Genomic DNA, 27,417 nt, shown 5'->3' with positions numbered 1-27,417 from the left:
GGCCTTGCCTTCTAGGATGAGGAATATCACTTGATGTTGAGCGTAATGGGAATGAATTGAAATTTTCAAGCAGAAGAGTTTCCATATCAGATCTGGGTTCAGAAAGCTTACTTTGGATGCCATGGAGAATGAACTTAGGGCTGGAAACTAGGGCAAGGAAACCACTTAGTAAGGAGGCTGTTATGTTAACAAGCGACAGAGTGTGGGTTTGAAACATAATGGGGGGTTCTTAGTGGTTGATTGTGATTGAGGACCAGAGAGGAAGAAGGGCCAAAGCTATCTGCGTAAGAATGAACGTAAGATTGATGCTTGCTTTGAGTATTGGGTAGACACCTTTCCGCTTCTAACTGTTTTCAGAAGCCGCCTTGTGACCCATGGGTGGGGCAGTGAGATGTGCCTCCAACACAGGGACCATCCTAAAGTTCTGGGAGCTTCTCTTCTCGCCTCATCCCCAATCTTACCGTCATGGTGGCCTTGGCGCTGCAGTCACACTGGGAAACTGGGGGATGGGGGCTGAGGACCCCTCTGATGGGATTTAGGAGGCTTTAAGATCTTCTGACAGTGCCTCCCACAGATAAGTGGGGATAAGGAGCTGCAACTGAGGACTTCGTAGAAATAGAAATAGAAATAGGTGGAAGTCAGTCAAAAGGATAATCACAGCATTGGGCATCTTGGGATTTGCAGGCAGAAAACCAGAATCCAGGCTCCATCTGGGTGAGCTTGGGAAAATCATTTAAGCTCCAACACTAGAATGCCATCAAATGTTGACACTAAAAATTATAACGACTTACACAAATCCATGAGTCATTTATGCTCTATGAATTTCAGTTTTCTCCTTCATAGAATGAAAATTAAAATATCTGCCTGTGCGTATCTTGAATGAAACAAATCACATGTGTACTAATGCTTTGAAAACTGTAATATGATTAACTATGTACGTGTTGGAAACCTGTGAGGCTGTACCAGGTGGTGCATTGAGCGTGAATTGTAGGTCAGACAGACATGGATTTGGGCTCTGGATATACAAGAAATTAGCTGTTGGTAAGAATGGTAAGCTCGTTCTAAAATGACTCCCGCCTCCTGGATGTCCTCCCTTGTGCAACTCCCTCCTTTTCTGTGTGGGTGGCCCGGACCTGGTGACCTGAATGAATAGAATCTGGCAAAAGTGACGTCACTTTGGAGAGTAGCTTGTAAAAGACAGTGACTTCTGTTGTGCCGGCCCCCTCCTTAGCTCTGACTCTGATGAAGCCTGCTGCCGTGTCACGAGCTGCGTTATGGAGAGGCTCATGTGACAGGGGACTGGGGGTGGCTTCCAGCCAACTGATGTGAAACGGGGTCCTCAGTCCAACAGCCCACCAGGAACTGAAGCCCCAAGCAACCCTGTGAGTGAGCTGTGAGATTCTTCCCTCGTGGAGCTCTGCCATGCCTGGGGCTTCAGCTGATACCTTGAGTGCAGCCTTGTGGGGACCCTGAGCCAGAGGACCCCGGGGACATGCTGAGAGTCCTGACTCAGAAGCTGTGAGATAATACATGTGGTTGTTTTCAGCCACCAAGTTTGGGGGAATTTTTTATGCGGCAATCCAGAACAAATATCAATACATCAAGTTACTTTCCCGGAGTTCCGGTATCGTCCGCTGTAAAATGGAATCCCAATACCTACTTGCAGGAGTTACAGCAAGAATTCAATGAGAGGATGTATCTAGGCCAAATGCGGTGCCTGACACATAGTAGGCACTTCGTAAATGGTTGTTGTTATTATTTTCTGAAAGGCAGCAAAGCCCAGAGACAGCTGAATGCTACACACAATGGGGCAGTGAGTTTAAGGCAGTGAGTTCCTGGCTGCCCTGTCATAGCGTCACTATACTCTATTATTAAGGTTTGTTTAGTTGTGTGTCTTCTGCAGTTGACTCTGAACTGGATGAGGCTGGGGCTGTATTGTGTCACCACTTTATCTCCTGTGCCCAGCAACACTCAGTGAGGGTTTGTTAAATGAATGAATAAATAACTGAATTAATGAGACGGTTGAGAGATCCCTTGTCCCCTTGGTATGGCTGGTACTATAAGTAGCTGGCACTTGTCCCAGGAAATAGTGTAGGGGAATGGAAAGGATGCTGAGCTAGAGAGTTAGGGCCGCTCTGAGGCTCGTGGGCCATGCTTGCTGTGCTCAGACCTTGGTTTTCTCACGCAACAAGTGAAAGTAAAATAGTTGTCTGTATTTTCTTATAGGCTCACTGTGAGGTTTAAGCAAGGTCATAGATATAAAAGTGCTTGGAAAACTGCAAACACAATGCAAACATTACTCTTAGGAATGCTGGTGGAAACCAGCCCATGATGGTCATTCTTCTTAAGTGGCCTATTACTCAACCAGGCATGTTTTGACACAACTCAGATTTAGAAAATATGTTTGGATTGTAAATAAAATTCATGAACTGATTTCATATAAAAAGCAATATTCTGAAAATTTTTACTTTTTATTATCTGGGACATATATTCTGTCAAAGGGGTAGAATGCCTTGTTTTTCCCCTGAACTGTTTTTGTTCACATTTGTGATCTGCTTGTTTGGATTTTCAGATGGGAAACATGTCCTTTACAGATGAATTCTTTAGCATAGGACATGGTAGTTTTGCCTTTGCAATTTGTTGTTAGTAAATTTTGGCTTTAAACATTTGTTTTGGGCCCATTGACATGTGGGTAAACACACTTACTGGCTAAAGAAAACAAAGGGTCTTGAGAGGGGCCCTCCAGCTGCAGCCAGGCTGGGTTAAACCCCTGAGGAACAAATTCTGCCTCATGTGAATCACGCCAGCAGGCCCCAACCGGACAACTATTTCTGCCTCAGAAAAACCCAGTGTAGCCAAGAAGGCTAAGCCAGTTTCCTTGGAGCAGGGAATTTCCAGGCCCCTTCCCATCACACCCCAGCCTCTCTTTCCAAACACAGCTTCCTCTGCACAGTAGATGTCTTTCCCCAGCATTTTACAAATTGAATGCAGGGAGAGGTTCAGCAGTTTGCCTTAAATGAAGGCACCGTATGACATGAACATGAGTTGCGGGGACATAGCATACTGTAACTCCCTCTTGGAAAATCACAGTGCCCCTGTTAGGCAACTAACTTTAACACGATTTAGGTCCAAACAAGCATCATTAAGTCAGAGTTAACTGCTTCCTTCTTTCTTTCTTGTAGCTCTTTAATGACAATGATAACCTTCTTTCTTGTCTTTTAGTTATTTGTCCATTTGTATCTCTCTGGTTGCTCTAACATCTTTGAAAGTACAGGCTAGCTTTCTTACCTCTACATTTCTGCTGAGTCCCATGCAGTGCTATGAATGGAATAAGTGCTCAATAAATGTTTTTGGAGTAAACTGGTAGAATAATGAATGTCTAATAGTCTAGGGTGGGCCACCCTAGACTTCCAAGCAGAACTTGGAAGAAGAGGCTACAGAGAGGCAAAACAAGTCATGTTTTTAATGGGCCAGAATCAGTTACAGGGTAAAAATCCCACTTTATTCAGCTGTTTCAGGCAGTCTGACACCAGATGACTAGTCATCACTCCAAATAGATTTGGTCCTTTCTGACCGTTTATTCAGCGTCATATAAGCATGATCTGTTTGTACTTTCCTGCCCAGGGACATTTCTTCATGCACACAAATCTTTAATTTTTTTTTCTAGAGACGTGTTTGTTTACTGCGGGAAAATAATTTAGAAACTGCTCATCTTGATTTGGAGTTCGTGAAACCAAATACACTGCCAGTCTTAAATGACCAGTAAGATGATCATCTCCCAATAACATCGACAGTCTTTGGCCAGATGCCAATCTAGGACTCGCTCTTAACATCGGTGTCACCAACCACCTCCTCTCATGCTGTGGGTAGAAGGCTTTGAATAGACTCTCAGGTTCTCCATTACTCATCAGGTTTCCCTTTGCTTTATGGACAAACAGAAACACGTGGAAGAAAGTTCTCGGACTGGCTCAAGAGTCAGAGTAAAGTGTGTTGGTGTCAGGCGCTAACTCTCCTCTGTAAATTTTACCCTTGGAGATTCTCTGTCTTTCACTTGGCTCATGCATCTCTCAATGTAGCTACATGTATCTGGGGGTCTGAGTGTGAGAGAAGGAGATGACTTTTCAGATAGTAATGCTGGCTCCCATAACATGGCAATTGCCAAATGAAGGGGAAGCAGGACAGAATCGTGTTGTTTCATGGTAGCTGTGAACTCAAGTTGAAGGTCTGCGTTCTGCAGTGATAACCCCGACAACGTGTGGAAAGAGTGGGGAACCCTTCAGTTTGGCCATGCCGTGTGAAGCTTCAGGACACACCTGGGTCTGTTTCCTAAGACCCAAGTGTCATTCGTGGCTAAGGTAAAGAAGCCCTGCAGATATGACAAAAGGAGTGACACCTTCTCACGTGTACTTATCAAGGGCCATCCAGAGAACCCAGCTGGGGGAAAGAGAATTGGCAAAGATGACCTTTAGGAAAAGTGACTCCTGTTAAATTGCTAGCTATTGACAGGGATTCATGAAGCATGCGAAGACAGAAGAATTAGACTTTCTTTTTATTTTTAATTTAATTTAATTTAATTTTAATTGAAGTATAGATGATTTAGAACGTTGTATTAGTTTCTGGTATACAGAAAAGTGATTCAGTAATATATATATATTCTTTTTCATATCCTTTTCCATTATGGTTTACCACAAGATATTGAATATTGTTCCCTGTGCTACACAGTAGGTCCTTGTTGTCTATCTATTTTATATATAGTGGTTTTTAAAATTGAAGTATAGTTAATTTACAATGTTGCATTAGTTTCAGGTGTGCAGCAAAGTGAGATACACACACACACATATGTTCTTTTTCAGATTCTTTTCCATTATAGGTTATTACAAGATATTGAGTATAGTTCCCTGTGCTATACAGTAGATCCTGGTTGGTTATCTATTTTATTTATAGTAGTTTGTACGTGCCAATCCCAAACTCCTAATTTATCCCTCCCTCATCCCTTTTCCCCTTCGGTAACCATAAGTTTGTTTACTATGTCTGTGAGCCTGTTTCTGTTTTGTAGATAAGTTCATTTGTGTCATATTTTAGATTCCACATAGAAGTAATATCATATGATACTGGCCTTTCTCTTTCTGATTTACTTCACTTAATATGATAATCTCTAGGTCATTCCATATTGCTGCAGATGGCATTAATTCATTCTTTTTTGTGGCTGAGTAATATTCCATTGTACATATGTACCACATCTTTTTTATCCATTCATCTGTCGATAGACATTTAGGTTGCTTCTATGTCCTGGCTATTGGGAATAATGCTGCTATGAACATTGGGGTGCATGTATCTTTTCAAATTAGAGTTTTCTCTGGATATATGCCCACGAGTGGATTGCTGGATCATATAGCAATTCTATTTTTAGTTCTTTAAGGAACCTCCATACTGTTTTCCATAGGGGTTGCACCAATTTACATTCCCACCAACAGTGTAGGAGGGTTCCCTTTTCTCCACACCCTCTCCAGCATTTGTTATTTGTAGACTTTTTAATGATGGCCATTCTGACTGGAATGAGGTGGTGCCTCATTTTAGTTTTGATGTGCATTTCTCTGATAATTAGCGATGTTGAACATCTTCTCATGTGCCTGTTGGTCACCTCTATGTTTTCTTTGGAGACATTAGACTTTCTTTTTATTAGTCCAGTCTTATTTGACTCCAGTAGGTGGGGATGACATATGGAGCAGGAACATGGGCAGTGCTGGAGGCCAGAGCAGAAGGCTCAGAAGCACTACATGGAAGCCACCTAAATGTCCATCAAGAGAGGAATGGTTAAAGAAGATGTGGTACACATGTACAATGGAATATTACTCAGCCATAAAAAAGAATGAAGTAACGCCACTTGTAGCAACATGGATGGACCTAGAGATTATCATACTGAGTGAAGTCAGGCAGAGAAAGACAAATATCATATGATATCACTTATATGTGGACTCTAAAAAAGGGTACAAATGAACTTATCTACAAAATAGAAATAGAGTTACAGAAGTAGAAACAGACTTATGGTTACCAGGGGTAAGGGAGAGGGAGGGATAAATTGGGAGATTGGGATTGACATATACACACTACTATATATAAAATTGACAACAAACAAGGACCTACTGTATAGCACAGGGAACTGTACTCAATACTCTGTAATGGCCTATATGGGAAAAGAATCTAAAAAAGAGTGGATGTATGTATATGTATAACTGGTTCACTTTGCTGTACACCTGAAGCTAACACAACATTGTAAATCAACTACACTCCAATAAAAATTTTTTAAAAATTAAGAAAAAAAAGTGGGAATAAAAAAACAACTTGTCAGGGAAGAAGAGAGGGAAATGAGGTAAGGACAAGGGGAGGTCCCAGTGAGCCACATAGATAAGCAGGCAGGGAGTTCCTTAGGCAAACAAGTGAAGCACTGACTCAATTGATTGCTGAAATTCTGGTGGGAGTTACTGAAAGGAATCTAGGAGGCCAGGCAGAAGATCATTAGCAGAAAGTAATCATCTACCGTTTTCAACACTGAAAATTATTCTGACCTGCACAAACCAGAAAGACCACAGAAGAAGCCAGAAGTTCTGCTCTGGGGCCTGAGGCCTCCTGAAGGTGGGGGGCTGCTGTCCCGGCAGACAGAGAGCTGCTACAGGGGTGGGGAAAGGTCTGCGATGCTCCGGAGGAAATAATAGTACCCCAGGGCTTTGTGTAGTTGAGAGAGGGGAGGTTCCTGTAGACAGAGGAGAAGAGAAGGTCAGTACTGATGGGGGCCCAGCACCCTTCCTCCTTTTCATATCATCTCAACTAATTAAGCCTATTCCAAATAAGGTTACATTCTGAGGTACTAGGGGTCAGCATGTGAACATATTTTTTTGGCGGGAGGTTGCATTTCAACCCATAATAGGTACTTTGGACAAGTGAGACGTCAGCTAGCAGCCAAATGGCTGTTCTCTTGGAGAACACGTTTCCCAAATTACGAGCAGAGCTAAGTAATTTGTTGTTTTCTATTCCAGTTTTAGCTTTTACTTTGGTTTTCAGTTCAAGAACTGAAAGCATTCAACATTCTAGTGAGACATTTATTTACAACTTTAATTGGAAATGTTTCATGACTAGCCTGTAGATGTATTTACACTGGTAAGGCTAGGGGAAAAAACCCAGTCCATGTTGTTGCCTGTTACAGCTTGTGTTGTATAATAAACTGAGCAATCAGATGAGAATATGGGCCCTCCCCTTATTCTCCCCCCACCACTTCTATTATGCACACACACACACACACACACACATACACACACACTCACACTCAGTCACAAAGCTCAGAGAGTTCTACAAGCAATCAGGGCCAACCACAGAGCTTTCACTCTGGTGGGGGCTGGGTTGGAATAGCATGGCAGTCTAAGCAGGAGGACAGGAGGACAGGTAGGTCCTGGAAGAGTCTGGGAGAGAGAACCAGGTGGACACCATGCATTCAGCCGCTCACATGTTCATTCAACACCCCTGCGTTAAACAGCCATAGTAGCAGTGCCGTGACCATTAACTGAGTGCTACTCTGTGCCTGCATCCATCAGACGATAACCAGTAGTTCTCAGTAAGGGGTTCTTGGCAACCAGGAATGTTAAGGGAGGTTGAAGGTGAAGTAGAGAATGATCTAGATTATTAGATAAACTAGAATCAACCAGGACAGTGAGTGTGAGCCTTGGAGGAGATGGTAGTGGGTGGATGGCAGGGATGGTGGTAACAGATGGATTTATTGTCACAACTGACAGTTACTTTAGGTGCTGGGATGAATCCATGCTGACGTCATAGTGTAGGTAGTCTTGGCTAATGGTTAAGCACGGCTTAATCACTGGGGCCCAGTCTCTTGAGTTTGAACCCAGCTTGACCCCTTACCTGCTCTGTTAGTTTGCTAGGGCTGTCGTTACAAAATATCACATGCTTGGTGTCTTCAACAACAGAAATTAATTTTCTCCCAGTTCTGGAGTCTGGGAGTCCAAGACAAAGGTGTCAGCAGGTTTGGTTTCTCCTGAGGCCTCTTTCTTTGGCTTGCAGATGGCCACCTTCTCTTGGTGTCCTCACCTGATCTTTTCTCTGTGTGCATGAATCCTTAGTGCCTCTTTTTTGTGTCCAGATTTCTTCTTCTTGTACAGACACCAGTCAGACTGCATTAGGATTCATCCTAATAGCCTCATTTTAACTTAGTCACGTCTTTAAAGGTCTTATCTCAACCTAGAGGGGTGGGATAGGGAGGGTGGGAGGGAGCCGCAAGAGGGAGGGGAGATGGGGATGTATGTATATGTATAGCTGATTCACTTTGTGATACAGCAGAAACTAACACAACATTGTAAAGCAGTTATACTCCAATAAAGATATATATATATAAAATAAAGTTCTTATCTCCAGACAGTCACATTCTGAGGTACTGGGAGTTAGGACTCGACATATGCATTTTGGCGGGTGTTGGGGGCATGGGAGGACACAATTCGGCTTCTAACACCTGCTGTCCAGTATTGGCAGATTACTTTCTCTCTCCAAGCCTTACTTACCCTCTGTACAACCGGAAAGATGTTAACAACTAACACGTGTCAAACACTTCCTATGTTTTAAATATTTTACATTCATTATCTCGTTTAATCCTCACGATAGCTATATAAAGTTGGTGTTATTATAATACCAAATAAAAATATGGGATGCCCAGTTAAATGTGAATATCAGATAAACGCTAATTTTTTTTAGTGTATGGCCTGCGCAATTTTTGAGACATACTTACACTAAAAGTTTCTCATTGTTTATCTGAAATTCAAATTTAGCCAATTGTCCTGTAATTTATCTGGCAGCATTATCCCTTGGAACCAGAAGAGTAAGCAGGGTCAGGACTGCTCCCTTGGGAGAAGGCCTGATTCTCTCTCCTCTCCCATTTGAAGCTCTCTTCTCTACTGTGGCAGCAAAAGGAGGCCTCCCAGGAAGGCAGCCTAGACCAGCCTGGTTCCTGATTTTGAAAGGAATTTACTTGCTCCCTCTCTCTTTAGTTACTTCTCCTCTGACACTGGCTAGTGTGGCTTAAATAAGCTTTTCCCTGCACTGCAACCCTAATACCAGAGACTCAAATACGAGTCTGGGGGAAAATGGCCTGCTTTGGTTCAGTGTGACCGGGACCTACCTAGCACGGAAAAGAAGGGCTCCTCCATATGACCTAGCTTTGTTCATCTAAGCCCTTCGCTCAGTTCTGAGCTCAAATCTTCAGCCAAGAGTAAAGTGCTATTTGTCTTACTTTGCTTTTCTTCATCCAGAGGCTTAGATCTCCTTTGGGGACTTTGAGTCCCACTTTGAGTGGAGTGTTGAGAAAAGTTACTCAGACCTTGGAAAGCAAAAGGATTATTTTATGACCTTTTAATGTCATCTAAGGCCATGTTACTGAAAGTGTGGTTTGCTGACTAAGAGTGGCACCTGTGAACTTGTTAAAATGCAAATTCTCTGGCCCAGCCCAAGACCTATTGAATCAGAATTTCGGGGGGCAGGATCCAGGAATCTGTATTTTCATATAGTCTGAGAAGCATTGGTCTAGAGAAGCTTGCCTGGGGTCCTCTCACTCTTCTGGGGAATGCAACATAGTTTATACCACTGATTTGGCCTCGGACCTTTTACAGTACTGTTGAGATGATGATGATTTTATCTTCTGTCCAATAGAGAAGATAACCCTAAATATTACAGTTTTGCTGCTCTCTTGGATATTAACCAGTTTTGTATCTGGATTTACAATCTTACCTCAGTCCTCTTTTCACCCCCCACTCACTGCACAAGTCCTGTTTTCTCATATCCTCCTTTGATACAGCATTGCCATCCTGCTGGTTCCCTCATTAATGAACTGAATAGAACTATGATATGGGCTTACTTATCTATCTATATGAAAATTAGGTTTTTAATATTCTGAGAATGATACTCTAACACAAGAATAACCAAGAGAAGACAGGATTCATCTCTTCTTCGGACTCCTGGCTAAATACTGTCATAACACTCTCTATCTCAATCAGGGTCTATTTGTTACAAACAACAGAAGCCATCCTGAATAATCGAAATGAAGAAGGGACTTATTGGAAGCCTATAGGAGTCTCATGAGACTCATTTCCAGGAAGTATAGCAAAGCTTCCAAGGGAGTGGAAAACTGTCAGTTAGTCTCAGATTCTTTCACTCCAAATGCTCTCTGGCCCCTGATTTTCTCCAGGAGTGAACACTGCTTTCTGGCTTCTTTATATACTGGTTATATACTAGTTTCCCTGTTTACTTATCAGCATGAACGTGGCTTAAAATGGATCTGAATGATCTTCCAGCTCCAGAAACTGATTTGTCCCTGACAGACCAGTAAATCAGCTGGGTTTCAATCACATGCCCGCCTGCTGGGGGAGGGGGAAGGATTAAGACTTCAGCTCACACATCCACAAGAAGCTGAGATTAGAGCAGATATATTCTAAAAAAAAGCACCAGTGGGCAAGGATGGTGAACTTACCTCTGATACGCTAGCCTTTAAGAAGACTGTATTAGTGATCAAGGAAAGAGAGATGATGAAAGAGGTGTTCTTTCCAGGGTTTCCTCCCTTGGACGTGAGAATGGTCTTGGGATCTTAACACACCTCTGAGGCCTAACAAATAGAAAAGCCTCTTGGCCTCTGAAATGGGCAGAGTGAAAGCTGAATAAAGAGAGACTGATTTTTAATTAAAACTTTTTGATATGGAACCTAATAAAAATCTTATTTTTAGGGGTTGTACACTTACTTAATTAACCTTTGAGAAAATCATATCATATTGGCACACATTTTCAGCCCAAACATTTAACTTAGGGTAACACCAGCTACTGTAACCAATAAATCCCTAAATTTCATTGGCTTAGCACAGTAGAAGTTTATTTTCTGCCCTCAGCAGTGTAAATATAAAGCAGGTATTCCTCGTCAGTGGGTAGGAATCCTTTAGTTTATTTAAGTCTTTTAAAATTTTTGTCGGTAATGGTTTGTACACCTTTTGCTAAATTTATAGACATTGGGGGATTTTGATACTGTCGTAGAGTTATCTCTTTAAAAAATTCCATTTTCTAATACTCTGTTGCCAGTGTATTTGGAAATATAATTTTTAAAATATTGACATTGATATATATATATAATATATTTAAAAATTTCTAAGTACTTTCTTTTGTGTTTTCTATGTATACAATTATATAGTCAAAATAATGTTATTTCTTCCTTTCTAATTGTTATGCCTTTTACTTCTTTTTCTTTTCCTACTGCACTGGCTAGGTCCTCCAGTATGATGTTTTATAGATGAGATGTCAGCAGATGTCCTTGTTAATTACAAGTCTCCGGGAGTGGCTTCCACTACTTTACCATTAGGTATTATATCAGTCAGGGTCAGTCAGAATACAGAAACCATATTAGTTATTTTAAAAAAGATAATTTAATTTAAAGAATTATCATCCATGTTTTGGAGAAGAGAAAAGGCAAAGAGATGACACTGAGTATCACAGAGATTGTAACCACAGGAAGCAGCTACTAGCCTGGTGCTAGGGAAACAAAGGAAAGGGGTTGACATTAGTAAAACTTAAAAGCTTAGATGAGAGGCTCCATGGATTTGGGTTGCAGTCTTCTGGGGACAGGACATTGCCTGATCAGTGCCTGAGGACCTTGGAGCTGAAGGTGCTCCTGAAGAGGGCCCCTTGGAGCTGGTTTCAGAGCTGTGAGGAGGGGGCAACAAGGGCTGGCATTGTTATCTCTGACGGGGCATGGTGCGACAGAGTCTTAAGTATGAAAAAGCTGCAAACTGGAAACAACTGCTGCTCTTGGAAACAACTGTCACTTCCAGGATGAAAAACTTTGGATGCATTAACACAAACAAGTGCGAAGAAAACAGGAAAGTCCCTTCTTCCTCCTCCAGCTTTGCAGCCTCTGTCTCATGTTCCCTAAAGCCTAACAGGAAGCTTGCTGGCAAAGCAAAAATGTAAACTGCAGAGTGCCAGCTCCCAAAACACAAAATGAAGTAAAAAAAGGGTGGGTTTGAAGCTTAATAATTATCAAATAGCTTAATAATCTAAAAATAATTGTGGCACTTACTGTAAGTTTTTTGCATATACCTTTATCAGGTAAATCCACTTTACAGGAAATTTACATCTATGCCTAGTTATGAAGAGTATTTATAGTGAATGAGTGTTGATTTTTATTAAATGCTTTCTCTGTACCTATTGAAATAAATGTATAATTTTCCCCTGTATTCTATTTGTTTAGTGAATTACAGAGATTGATTTGGAATGTTAAATAAACCTTCCATTCCTGAAATAAGTCTCACCTGATTATGTTAGATTATACATTTTACATTTTGCTGGATTGGATTTGCTAATACTGTGTTAGTATCACAAGAGTGATTTTGCCTGAAATTGTTCTCTGTCAGCTTTGGTATCGAGGTTATGCTGCGCTCATGACACAAGTTGTGATGTATACACTATATATTTTTTTATTATCTGGACGAGTATGTATAAAATTAGTGTTATTTTTAAATGTTTGGAAATATTTATTGGTGGAGCTATCTGGGCCTAGTGCTGTGTGTATGTGTGTGTGTGTATGTGTGTGTTTTAGCGGGAAAGTTATTATTATGGACTCAGTTTCTTTAATAAATACAGGAATATTCATATTTCTATTCGTGTATTTCTACAAGAATACAATAAGATACAATACGATACGATACAATACAATACAATTCTTGTATTGGGGGTCAGTTCCCAGTTAAAAATTTCAAAGACTTTGTCCATTCTATCCAAATTTTCACTTGTATTGGCATAAAGTTGTTCATAATTTGCTCTCATTATCTTTTAAATATCTGCAAGATCTGTAGTGATGTCTCTCTTTTCATTCTTGATATTGGTAATTTGTGTTTTCTCTTTTTTTTCTCTCTCAATACTGCTAGGGGTTTATAGAGTTCGTAAACTTAAATTCGAAGAATCAACTTTTGTCTCTGTACATTTTCTCTATTGTGTATTTGTTTTCTATTTCATTAATTTCTGTTCTTGATGACTGAAAAATTTCTTGAGCTAGATACTTAGATCATTAAATTTCAGCTTTCTTCTTTTCTAATACATGCATTTAAAAGTATATATTTTTCTTTAAATACAGCTTTAGCTGCATCTCATAAGTTTTGATATATTGTATTTTTATTATTAATCAGTTAGAAGTTATTTTCCAGTTTCCATTTTTATTTCTCCTTGATCCCATGGGTTATTTATATATTTTAAAAATTTGAAATATATTAAGATATTCTAATTGTATTTTTGTTATTAATTTATAGCTTGCTTTGGCTGCAGTCAGAAAATATACTTTGTATAATTCAGTTCTTCAAAATTTATTGAGACTTGCCTTTCAGCCCAGCTTATGGTCAATTTGGGTAAATGTTATGTATACTCTGCAGTTTGGGGATGGAGTGTTCTAAATGTAACAATTTGGTCAGATTAGTTAATTGTGTTGTTTAAATCTTTCATATTTTTACTGATTCATTGTCTGTTTGTTCTATCAGTTACTAAAAGAGATGTATTAAAGCACCTCAGTGTGATTGTGAATTTTAAAATTTATCCTTGAGGTTTTAAAATTTGCTTTCTATATTTCGAGGCTATGTTATTAGATGCATACAAATTTGGGATTGCTACATCTTTTTAGTGGATTGACATTTTTATCATTATAAAATGTCCCTATTTACCTCTAGTAATCTTTTTGCCTTAACGTTTAACATTGTTTGACAAGAAAAGAACGACATTTGCCTTATTTATTTGTTTATTTATAGTTTAGTGTTTGTGTAGTGTATCTTTTTCTGTGCTTTTACTCTCAAATTTTTTCCTCCACTTAATGTGTGTCTCATCATCAGCATGTAATTGTTTCTTTTTACAATAGTCTGACAAGTTTTATTTTTTTAATAAAATATTTTGTATATTCATAATTAATGTAATTATTGATATATTTGTATTATTTGTCCTGTGTATCTTACTATTTGTTCTCTATATGTATTATCTATTTTTACTATTCTATGTACAATTACCCTATAAATGACAACATGTGATCTTGAGTTACAAGGGTGCATTCTAAAGGAGTACTTTTACCACTTTTCAGAGAATGCAGGAATCTTAGTACACTTTAATTATTTTTAACCTTTTCTACTTTTGCTATATTTTGTCATGCATTTTAATTATACATATATTTAAAATGGAACAAAGCATCATCGTTATTATTTTTTACAGTTAATTTTTCTTCAGATTTATCCATATAGTTACCTTTCTCACTGATACTCATTCTTTCCTATATTTGCAGGTTTCAGCTAAGATAAATTTTTCTGCCTCAAGAACTCTCTTTAGTATTTCTTTTCGAGTGGTCTGCTGGTGACAAACTCTCTCTCTCTCATTCTCTCTGTCTCTCTCTCTTTGCCTGGAAATGTTTATATCTTGCTTTCATTTTTGAAGGAGATTTTCACTGGATATTGGCAGTTATTTTCATTCAGCATTTTAAAGATGTCACATTGCATTGCCTTCTGACTTCCATTATTTCTTTTGGGTAGTTAGTTGCCAGTATTACCTTTGAAAGTAATGTGTCTTTTTTCCCTGGGTGGTTTTAAGATACCCTATTTGCTTTTGGTTTTCATAGTTTTCCTATGATGTACTTAGGCATGGCTTTCTTTATATTTATGCTACTTGGAATTTGTAGAGCTTTAAAAATCTGTGGTTTGATGACTTGAATTTGTTTCAAATGGTGCTGTCATTATCTCTGTGAGTACTGCTTTGTCCTGTCTTCTTCTGGGAGGTGCATTACAGTAAGTTGACCTTTTATCACATCCCATGTTTCTTAGCTTCTTTTAGTAATTTTTTACACGTTTTCCTAGTTGTACTTCAGTAATATATTTTCTACTGACCTATCATTCATTTACTGATCCTCTATTTTGCTATCTCTAGCCTGCTGTTATATCCACCATTGGGTTTTTATTTTCAGTTATTGTACTTTTTAGTTCTAAAATTATCATTTGACCCTTTTTTATGGATTTGAATTCTCTGGTCAGGTTTTCCTTTTGTCGTCTATTTTCATGAAGTATTAAACATAGTTATTGTAAAGTCTATATCTGATAATTCTAATACTTGTAGCGTTTGTTCCCCAGAATGGTGAGAATCCTAAAAGTTCTGCCTGGCTTTTCACCTCTTAGCTGTTGCTTTGTGTCTGATGTGTCTTGAGAATCAGAAAATTCCTCAATGAGAAAAGCCACACAGACAGAATATTGGACCCACTTACCTGTAGTTTCCTTTTCTCCAGTATCTTAAGACTTCAGGTACTGACTTTGGGTCACCTAAAACTCCACCTTTTATTTCTGCAGCCCTATGGAACTACCAAAAGCTCTGAGAAGTTACTTTTTCCTTGGCCTCTTGACCCCACTTTATTTACAGATTGTCAGTGGAGAAGGTCAGGCTCACTGAAGTGTCCTTCTCCTCTCTCTGGGGTCTTGGCCAATCAGGTTTTGGTTGCCTTGATTGATTGCTCATATCTTTAAGCAGCTGTTTTTCAATATTTTATTCATTATTCATAATTGTTCGTAGCAGGAGGAATGGTCTGATAAAGGATACTCCATCATAGTTGGAAGTGGGAGCACGCTCTAGTCCATTTTTCAAAGATTAAGATTTTTTATTTATATAACTGAAGGTTCAAATCAATGATGAAATTTTTGATGTATATCTCCAGACATGACAACTTCAGATGTAATAAAACAGTATGTGCCACAGGATCCCCTTTGTTTTGTTGGGGATTTAATGACTGCACAGAGTTTTATGCTACTTAGAAAATGGCAGAGATGATTTTTTATCAGGAGACCATTTCCTAAATTGCTTTGGGGAGCATAAATGTTCTGCACAGTTTTAACAGTTGTTCTGTAGGAAAAGGTTTTTCGGTTAAATTAATTTGGGAAGTGATAGTTAAAAAGAATTCTTACTTCACAATGTCTCTGAGCCTTGGTTATGCTATATGCCTTCTAAGTACGAAAGAGAGTTAACGGCATGCAGAATTTCCTAAATTTATTTGATCAAAGAACCCTTTGGGGAGCAACTCATGGAGAAACTATTATTCCAGGTATTATAGCTTGGAAGACACTGGTTTAAGAGGAAAGAAGGCTAAGGTAGAAGTTAGACTATCTTTGATTCTGATTCTGACATTTATTAGCTGTGTGATCTGCTATATGACATTGCATCTCTGATCATTAGTTTCCTCGTGTGTGAAATGAAAAGGCTTTATTTGAGATAACTAAAGTCTAAGCTTTTCTCTTCTATGACATTGCCAAGCATATTGCTGGTATCACACAATATTATCCCCACCTCCAACTCTCATTAGTTCCTATTTCTTTATGCTTAATGATAAAGCCCTTGAAGTGGTGGTTTAATTATTGAAACGGGTGTACCATCTTTGAATTTGAGTCAAATCACTGAACTGAAGAGGTGATGCTAAACCATCTCTGACCTCCTCATGTATTCAATACAGGAACTGTAAAGCACAAGGTGATGTGGTTTACTTATTAAGAAAACAATAGGACTTATGATGTTTTGTGTAGAGTTGCTGATCCTGGTGAACTTAATGTTTGTTTGTTTGTTTTTTTCATGGATTCACGGAAAAAGGAGACACCAGAAAACTCAGGGTATGTTCAAGGCAGAGAACTAAAGGGCCACCTGGTCTCTTCCTTTCTCTCACCCTAGACCGAAGAGGAAATTACCTGTCTCAAAACTTGGTGCTAATCAGGGGAAAAAGAAATCCTCTCAGAATTTTTAGCCATAAACTGGGCTTTGTGCTAATATGAAGCCTGAATTCATATGGAACTGGCAACTCAAAAACATTGAACCAAGAATTTAATTTACAGTTAGGCTTAAAATATCAGAGCCTCCGGGAGCACGACAGACACCAATGTAAATCACCTCTGCAGGGACCCAACTTCGTTCCAGATCCCCCAAGATTTTCGGAGATAAACTTCCAAGAAAAATGAGCAACTTATAGTAAAAATCATGAGTATATAAGGCACCAGAAGAAAAAAAAAAGACTTCAGAAACAGACCTATAAATACTTTAGATATTCTTAACTATGGTTAATATATTTAAAGAAGTGAGACAACTTTGAAAATATGAGCATTGGAGAGAATCTGTAAAGAATAGGCAAGCAAATTTGAAACAAAATAAAATACAACTCAAAATGATAAATACAATAATTGAAATTAACATATGAATTATATGTGTTTATTAATATATTAGATACAGCTGAACAGAATTAATGACCTGGAAGATGAGAGAGAGAAATTATCAGAGACAGGCAAAGAGATGGAAAAGATAAAAGAGAGGTTAAGATTAGGGAGGATGGAATTAAAAATGACTAGAAATAAATCCAAATATATCAACAGTTGTAATACATGAGAAAAAGACAAATATGATCACACTGAACAGGAAATAACATCCAGTTTATCCTATTTACATGAGACATATAAAAGCCTAAGGACACAGAAAGATTGATAGCAAAAAGATGGTGTGATAGGCTGAATATTTACTTCTCATTCTTCACCCTTCCCTCCATCTCCCTTTTCCTGGTCTTATTATGGGTACAGTATACTTCCCTACACTTTGACTTTGGACTTGTAATGTGACTTTCATTGACCAGTGGTCTATGGAGAGAAGTGATAATGTGCCAATTCTAAGCTTAGGCTGTAAAGGGCTTTACTAGTGTCCATTTGTGCTCTTGTATCCCTGCCATTGCCATGAGAAGAAGGGGCCCTGGCTAGCCCACTGGTCCAAGGTAGATGAGACGTGGAGCAGAACCACCATAGTCAGTCCAATCCACGCATCTGCATTGAGAAGCATATCTAATCCCAGACCAGGTCAGCTAAATTCCAGATCAGCAGACATATGAGCAATAATAAAGGATTACAGTTTTAAGCCACCAGGTTTTGGGGTAGTTTGTTATCCAGCAATACCGAAAAGATACATTAGTCAAATGCTAAGTAAAATAAAATTGGCCTAGCTATATTAATATCAAAATAAACCACAGGCAAAGAGTATTCCTAGTGAAAGAATTTCTTTATTTTATAGAAGGTTCAATTCAACAGAAAGATAAAATAATCCCAAGATTATATGGACTTAATAATGTAGCCTCAAAATAGGTAAAGTAAAAATTTACAGAACTACAAGGGAATATAGGCAAATCCACTATCCTAAGGGGGTAATAAGACAAGCAGACTAAAAAATATCATTAAGGATGAATAAGATTTGCATAATGCAGTGAACATGGTTCACTTAATCATAGATCATTTCCACAAAACCACATCAATCAGCCATAAAAAACTTATTGTTTTTAGAGACAAAGAACATCAGTGAAAATCAACCACGTATTAGTCTACAAATCAAGGCTTAATTCTAAATGAATTTTATCATATAGGTCATATTCTCTAACCACAGCTTAATTAAGCTACAAATAAAAAACAAAAATATGATGAAAATTTTCCAATTATTTATAAATTAAAAAGCATACTTCTAAACATTCCAAGGCCAAAGGAGAAATAAAAAGGAGAATTAAAAGAATGTTAGAACGGAATTGTACTGAAGATATTACTTATCAAAAATTTTAGATTTCCACTAAGGCTATATTTAGAGGGAAATGTATAGTCTAAAGAACAGTCAGACAAGAATTATGGTAGAAAACTAATGAACTAAGTATCCTTAGAAAAGAGCAGTAAAATAAACTCGAAAAAAGTAGAAGAAAATAACACAAGATTAAAGCAGAAAATGAACACATAATAAAGAAGACCTGCAAAACCAAAGTTTTTTTCAAAGGCTAATAAAATTGAAACCCTCTGCAAAATTAATGAAAAAGAGAGAGAGAAGAGGCACAAATTAACAACATTAGAAATATAAAAGATATGACTATAGATGCTGCATATATTAAAAAGAAAATATGGTCTTTTGAACAACCTAATGCCAATAAATTGGAAAATTTAGATAAAATTGACAAATCCTAGAAAAATATAACTGACCAAAACTGATTCAAGAGGAAATAAAAATATAATAATTAAAAATATTTTTTATAATAAATAAAATTGTTTTATAATAAATAAAAATATTCAATCAGTAATATGAAATATTCCCACAAAATAATATTTTTTCACAGTTTACTGTGTATTTAAAAACAATTTTACAGTTTTACTAAGTGCTATCAAACATTCAAGGAATAAATAATCTTGATTTTATAAAAATGATTTCAGAATATATGAGTCTAGCATAATCATAATATCAAACTTGGTAAGAATAGTACAAGAAAAGCAAATTACAGTCTAGTGTCATTTATGAACATGGCTGCAAACATTCTACACAAAAATATTAGCAAACTGAATTCAGCGATGTAGGAATATAATATGTCAGTAAGTTGGATTCATCCCAAAGGTGTAAAGTTAAACATTAGAAAATCAATTAATATGATTCACTGCATTAATAAATTAAAGGGAGATAAGAATTCCCTGATGGTCCAGTGGTTAGGACTCAGTGCTTTCACTGCGGTGGCCCCTATCCAATCCCTGGTCGGGGACTAGGATCCTGCAAGCCACGTGGCACGGTCAAAAAAAAAAAAAAAAAAAAAAATTAAAGGGGGAAAAGTATACAATTAATAGTTACAGAAAATGCATTGCTAAAATTCAACATGTGTTCATATATAAACTCTTAGCAACTAGGAAGAATGCTCAATAGGAAGAATCCTCATTAACTTCAAAAAAATCTACAAAAGCACTCCAACAGCAAATATCATAAAAAATGGAGAAGTATTGAAAACATTCCCTTTAATATCAGGAATAAGACTAGAGGGCTTACCATCTCCATTTCTATTTCATGCTGTAGTAGGAGTCCTAACTAGTTTAATAAAGAAATAAGATTGGAATGCAAGGATCCTAAGAGTCATAGTAACAGAATTAAAAATTGCATAGAAAATCCAAAGGCGTCTACAGATAAATTATTAGACTTAATAAGAAAGTTTAGTAAAGTGACTGGATAAACAACCAACAAAAACAGCAATGCAACTGAATTTTTATCTATCAGCAATACATTTAAAAAATGAAATAAAAAAATAGTAGCCTCTAAAAATGAGATACCTAGAAATAGATACAAAAAATATATACAAAGCTTTTATGGAAACTATAATAAAACTGTATTGAAAATAGTTAAAAGACCTAAAAATGGATATGGATATGAATACACATACACAGGACACCAGCTTGGGTCTGGGTGTCATCCTGGCAATGACAGATGTGATAGCATCCCCAAGCAAGGCCACTGAATACATTAAAGGTGTGCAAAATAAGGACCGCTGGGTTCTTGACTTTCTTCCAGGGAGAAACTTGGACAGCAGAGAGACTCTGTGACCTTTGAGGGGGAAGTTTTGAGAAGTTAAACAACTCATTGATATTGTTGTTTCAGCCTCTGAGCTACGCAAATCCTAAAGCCTTACAGAATATTAGGCAGCATCCTGGCTTTAAAACTGACTGGAGAAAAGTGGCTCTCTCCTTTCTAAGAGAGAAAGAGATGATTGGTCTTGGACAAATAGAAAACGGTTTTGCAAGATATATTTTATGGTAATAACAGACCCCTTAGCTTTATGGTTTGCTATATAACGAGGCTGAATTCCTTGTGACATGCTTCAAAACTTGAAGGCTTAGTCTTTATCTTCAATTACTGTCAGACGAGGCTTCATCAGGCTTCGGGTACTTTGCTTCAAGCCAAGCCATCCACTGGAAAAAAAATCATACTGCAGGAATGAAAAGGGGGCTAGCACAACTACTAATTTAGTGAAATGTGGCCATTGTCACAGGAGAACACAAGCCTGGTTAAGGCGGGCGTGAAAGTCCTCGTGCCCTTGCGTCCTTTCCCTATGTAGAATTTATCAGTGTGTTATTATTACCCATTGAAAATCAATGGGAAGAAAGCCAGGAGCCCAAAGCCCATCCAGACTAATCATCTCAGCACGTTTAATCACATGACTGTCAGCCTTGGTGTAATCACAGCCAGTACAGGTGGTAAATGGCATTTCAAAAATGCTGTCAGGTCCTGCCTTTCCCCAGCCTCTGTGGCTCGCTTCCTTCTACAGCTGAGATAATTTGACCCACACCAGCAGGTTCAGCCCCATAGTAGCTTCCAGGAAAAGGACTGCAAATATGCTTACCACTACTTCCTACTTCCCTTTCTGAGACAGACACCATTAATGGACCATCACCTTCATTTCTGCTAAGCCCAGACAGCTGCAGCCTTAGAATCCCACTTGACTCAGTGTTCCAGGCAGCTCTACCCAATGGCCGAGGATTGGCATGCAGGCAGGAACATATTTGGCTTCCCTACTCTTGGACCAGTTGGGTGTAGGAGACGGTAAAGAGAGCCAACCTAGGACTCTAGCTCCACATGAAGTCACCCATGCTGCTTAGTCTGTCCTTGACTTTGTATTCCTATTCTTAGAGCTGGGCTCTGCTTCATCCATCTATCCATCTATCCACCCATCCATCTATCCAACAAATATTGCCTGAGGGCCTCCTGTAGATCAGATACTATTCTAAACCCAAAAGATACAGTGTTTATATCGTATTTTATGTTTATTGATAATATATATTTATATTATTTACAATAATATATATATTTATATACTTATTTTACATTACATTTATATAGTTATATATTTATATTATAATGGAGACTTTATTTTAATGGTGGAGATATTATGAACAAACAACCAAACAAATCAGATAGTAATAAATGCCAAGAAGGAAATTAAAGCAGGAGGTGGGTATACACATCTGTCAAAGGAACTTGAGGTGGGGGAAGTAAACTTAGAAGAAAAATGGTGGTGGGTGGCACGAAAATAGGATGAAATAGGATGGCCAAGGTGCACCCCTCCCAGGTAGCAGCCATGTGTGAGCGCACCTTTGTGGAGTGAAGAAATGGCACAGGAAGATGGCTGGGAAGGAGGGTCCAGGTTGTGCAGGATGATAGGAAATCATTTAATTAATATTCCTCTTAGGTTTCAGATGAGTTTTAGAGAGGCTGCATAACTTGTCTAAGTTGTACTAGTTAAGGTAGAAATGTATTTCTTGCTCACCTGAAATCCAGGGCAGGTGTTCCTGACTGGCCAGGCCTTTCCTCCAGGTAGGGATTCAGAGGCCCCATCCATCTTAGAGTATTGCCTCTCAATACCAAGGTCACTGCAAGCGGGTGGCAGAATGGAGGACTGGGTGTGGGAAATGCTAAGGTGCCAATCCAAACGGCTTCCATTCACGGTGCATTGGCAAGAATGCAGTCCCATGGCCACAACTAACTGCAAAGGACGCGTGCTCAGAAAGAAGAGAGTCAGGTATGGAATCCGCCAGCAGTCTTCTCCAGTTACGTAGTGGCTGGACCAGGATTCAAACCCAGGTCTGTCTGCCAGAGTCAACCTTTCTTATCGCTGCCCTCTTCTGTCCCCCTGATGCGAGCTGTCCTTTCACTCCCATCTGAAGGCCTGCCTCTTGCCCCTGCAGAAAGCCTTCATTCAGCCCCACTGCCTGCCTGTTTTGGAGTGTTGTCTATTTTGAGATGCCTTTTTCCTGTGCTTTGGCCATGCATCCGTGTGCTGACTCCCCTGTTGTCTGGGTCTAGTTTTCCACATGACGAGGGTCTGCCTGCTACGCTGGACCTGCACCCAGAGTCCCTGTGCCCCAGCATCTGCTGCACCCCAATGTGCAAGCTTCTCCAAATATTGTTTGGTTTTGTAGTAATTAAAGGGCTATTCTCAGTGCTAAATGCAGGCGCTATATTTGGGAAATCAATGGTTTCAGCATACATTACCAGTTGACCATTATGGTTAAAAGAAAGGTATTTTAGGTACTTTTTGCAGAATAAAAGGAGACAACCCTAACATTTACATGAATTAGAAGTCATCAGAACCACTGTATGTGGAGACTCAAGCCTGGAGTATATGAGTGAGTGGAGTCTCAGAACACAATCACTGCACAGGATCACAGAGAGCCTGAGGCATGGAAGGGGTGTTTTCCGGCACCCTATGCCGTACCCAGAAAGCAGCTCAAAGTATATACATCACTGATGGCAGGCTAGTGCTCTCATCTTTGCATATAAAAGAGAAGACGCAGTAACGCCTAACACACATTTATACAGGAGCATGAATGTTCTACTAAATTCACATTTTATGCTGTTTTATAGTATGGTTTTATTTTCATAATCTTAGGATAGCACACAGAAGTTTCTTAATACACATTTGATAAATGAAGAATGACTTATAGATGCATGAAGGAATAAAAAGGCAGGATAAAAACGGAAGCTCCCCAGTTCTTAACATTTGTGAGTAGATGAATGTTTGAGCAACAAATAAAAAGATTGAGGATTTGTGAAGATGATTGATGACCACAATTTCATAAACCTTATAATAGGGTTAATATGATGCATGTTACATATGTATTGGAATAGATAATTAGTAAGGTATACATGTTAAGCAGCTCCAAAGGTGGGGCCAGTAGGAGTCCCAGCCCACTCCCTGAGGTCCTCCCTACCTTATGGGATCTGGGGAGCCTGATTCTTCACACTCAGACTAGTGTCTGGGAAGATACTTCACCCAAGGTCTTTTAGAGAATGCCCCACAAAGGAATAGACCTGAGGAAAGAAAAGAGAAGAAAAGAAAAAAGGTAAAAAAGGAAAGGACAAGAAAAACAAAAAACCCAAGAAAAGCCAAAGAGAAAAGAAAAGCCTTGATTCTCTTAACTCTGGTTCACGTGTGCGTGCACACACACACACACACACACACACACCCCTGTTTCCAAGGCACTGGACTACTTCCTGCCCTCATCCTTCCTCCCTGGAATTTCCCCTTTTCCTTGCTGATCCCTGGAATGAACCGTTTAGTTCTATTATGGTGTAAGGACTCCAGGAGGAGAGGCCAGGGAGACAAAACCAAACTGCTCCTTCAAGGGGATGCTCAGGTGGTCTTGTGCATTTTCATCTCCTCAAGGTGTTCTGTCATAGGTGATCACTTGACTTCAGGTTGTAAGGACCATGAGAAATGAGCAAATAAGACTCAAGGAGGCAGTGGACTTCTTCCCTTTTTCTCTTACTCCACACCTATATGGGAATCTAGTTCTAAGCATCCTTTGAGTCTGTCCTCTCCTCATTATCTTCTTCCTGCCTTGGATCAGGCTCTGGTTGCCTCTTCCTTGGACCACAGCTGTGGTTTGAGCCTATGAACCAAGCATGCATTCGCCTGCTGCTGAGCTGTGAGGGTTCCTTCCCCTCTCTGGGCTCCAGTTCCTACAGCTTTCAAGTGTTGTTGAGGAGATTAAAGAAGATGTGAACCTGCATATCCCCAGAAGGGTCTCTGTCCTCTTCTGTCTCACCCAGCCTCCACACTGATGCCACAGCAATCTCTCTGAAATGCAAATCCAACCACTTTATTTTCCTTCCCACACTTCTCTTGTTTCCCTCTAAACAATAAAGACCAGACTCCTTATCATGGTTTATAAGGCTTTCATGCCAGCTCCCTCTACTTTTCTGACCTAATCTGTCAAGTACTGCTTTGCTTCCAATTTTGTGTACAAAATTACACAAAACTCTCCCTGAACATATGATTTCCCATTAACCCAAGCCTTTTCATGCACCATTACTCCTGCCTGGAATTTCTTCCCCTCTCTTGTCCATTTGGCGAATATCCATCCAGTCATTCTTAAAAACAATTCAAATAGACCGCATTCTGCAGAAACCGTCCAACCTTCGTGCTTGTGGGCTCTCTTCTCAGAGGGCTGATCTCCCCAGGCATATGTGCCTGCAATAAAGCGACCATAAGCCTGTGGTGTGTTGTTAGTTCACGTGTCTCTCTCCCAGGCTGGGGGCTCAGTAAGAGTGGCTGCCTGATCGTTCCTTTCTGGGGATGCCTAGCACGTGCTCGGTGCTAACTGATGTTTGTTGAATCACAAGTTTGAGTTGCTTAGGACCACACAGCTGGTTAATGCATAGCGAGGAGAGTGCTGTGTCCTTTCTGTTCCGGGTTGATTGTGTACCCCAAAGAAGATATGTCGAAGTCCTAATTCCCAGTCCCTCAGAACGGGACCTGATTTGGAAGTAAGGATGTTGCAGATGTAATTAGTTAAGAAGATGTCACGTTGGATTAGGGTGGGCTCCTCAGCCAATATGACTGGTGTCTTTATGAGAAGAGGAGAAAGGACACAGAGACACACACACAGACACACACAACGTTGCAGGCAGAGACTGAAGCATGCCAAGGGTTCCTAGGAACCACCAGAAGACGGAAGAGGCCATAAAGCTTCCACTTCAAGGGCCTTCACTTATAAGGCCCATTCCAAGGGCACAGGAGGGTCTCCAGATTTGTGTTCACATAATTATAAGTTTTTGTAAAAATTTCAAAATGGTATTTTCACCACAATCAATTAAGAGTACTATCTTTTTCCTCTCTGACTTTGCCTTGGGTCAGGTGACTTTATCATGGCCTGAACTTTCAGGGATGTTGCTAAGAGGATGTAAACTTGGAGATACACTTAGTTTGGTTTAGTGGCATATAATTCTGTGGTCTTCAGTCACTTGCATGTATAGTGAAGTTATTGCTAGATCTCCTAGTGTAGATGACTTTCTGAAATTCTCCCCCCCACCCCGCTCACTGTGCCAGAGGCTGCCCCATGACACACGTGTGTCCTTCAATGCCCAGTCTTGACACTAGGAGGAAGGTGAAAAGAAACAAGGTTTGAAGTGTATCCAGACTCTAGTCTGTGAAGAAGTCTTTGAATCACCAGATGTGTAAAATTGTAATTGGAGACTTTGCTGCCCATCAACTCTTTGTCAAAAAGGAAGTTCTCTTCTGTCAGAGCTATACTTCGATAATGTAGGGTGTACACCAATAAACACTCCTTACATTTTTTTTTTTAAAGCTGTGGTTTTCCTTTTTTTTTGAAGATGTTGGGGGTAGGAGTTTATTAATTAATTTATTTATTTTTGCTGTGTTGGGTCTTCGTTTCTGTGCGAGGGCTTTCTCTAGTTGTGGCAAGCGGGGACCACTCTTCATCGCGGTGTGCAGGCCTCTCACTATCGCGGCCTCTCATTGCGGAGCACAGGCTCCAGACGCGCAGGCGCAGTAGTTGTGGCTCACGGGCCTAGTTGCTCCGTGGCATGTGAGATCCTCCCAGACCAGGGCTCGAACCCGTGTCCCCTGAATTAGCAGGCAGATTCTCAACCACTGCGCCACCAGGGAAGCCCACTCCTTACATTTTTAAATATTGTAATGGGAGTCTCATAAAGTAGAATTTCATCTGAATTCTTATGTTTGTGGGACCCAATCCTCTAGCAATGCTGTAAATGTTGAGTCCATTCTGAATGCAAAGTTGTGTTTTCTGCATGCATGTCAGATCATGTTTTTGTGAATCTAATATAAATTGTCCTGAGGAAGTCTGGCGATTCCAGACGAAACAGCATGCAAGAAACAGGCTGAAGATACAAGTGTACCCCTTGAACAAAACGACACATATTCATCTTTGAATCATTGTGTAGCATACGACTAATTTATTGTACAATTATGTAGCTCATTGAAATATAGCAGCCATTTTTTTTGGAAGTAGTGAGTTATTTATTTGTGTATTATACATATGTTTAAGTAAGTTTAATAAGTACCCTTTAAAATGATAATACATGTATTTCCCTCTGCCTTCAGATCAAAGCAAGAGGAAGCATCGCTCAGTCAGGAGCCCATGTGTTGTCCATTAAACAAGGAGAGAGTAAGTACTTTCAGGATTTCCTATTTTTTCTCTCAAATTATCAAATCCTAAACGTTTTAGCAAGATGAAGCTATTTCTTTTTTTTTTTTTAATTGGAGTATAACTGCTTTACAATGGTGTGTTAGTTTCTGCTTCACAACAAAATGAATCAGTTATATATACACATATGTTCCCATATCTCTTCCCGCTTGCGTCTCCCTCCCTCCCACCCTCCCTATCCTACCTCTCCAGGCGGTCACAAACCACTGAGCTGATCTCCCTGTGCTATGCGGCTGCTTCCCACTAGCTATCTACCTTACGTTTGGTAGTGTATACATGTCCATGCCACTCTCTCGCTTTGTCACAGCTTACCCTTCCCCCTCCCCATATCCTCAAGTCCGTTCTCTAGTAAGTCTGTGTCTTTATTCCTGTTTTACCCCTAGGATCTTCATGACATATTTTGCCCTTAAATTCCATATATATGTGTTAGCATACAGTATTTGTCTCTCTCTTTCTGACTTACTTCACTCTGTATGACAGACTCTAGGTCTATCCACCTCATTACAAATAGCTCAATTTCGTTTCTTTTTATGGCTGAGTAATATTCCAT

At 39.4% G+C, this 27,417-nt stretch overlaps 1 long non-coding RNA gene across 2 annotated transcripts in view; it reads left to right on the top strand.

Annotated features, from left to right (window-relative positions):
* Positions 1-26,959, top strand: part of LOC113633352 (uncharacterized) — a 144,167-nt gene extending 117,208 nt beyond the window's left edge. For both annotated transcript variants that reach the window (XR_003438154.1, XR_003438153.1), the window contains exon 3: positions 26,765-26,959. This is a non-coding gene — a long non-coding RNA (uncharacterized LOC113633352). The remainder of the gene's footprint in view (positions 1-26,764) is intronic.
* Positions 26,960-27,417: the final 458 nt, after the last annotated feature.

Source organism: Aethalodelphis obliquidens, unplaced genomic scaffold, assembly GCF_003676395.1.
Source record: "Aethalodelphis obliquidens isolate GAN/ISIS:26980383/991018 unplaced genomic scaffold, ASM367639v1 scaffold39, whole genome shotgun sequence".
Taxonomy (NCBI): domain Eukaryota; kingdom Metazoa; phylum Chordata; class Mammalia; order Artiodactyla; family Delphinidae; genus Aethalodelphis; species Aethalodelphis obliquidens.
The sequence above is the reverse complement of the archived record's forward strand: the minus strand, read 5'-3'. Positions and strand labels throughout refer to the sequence as shown.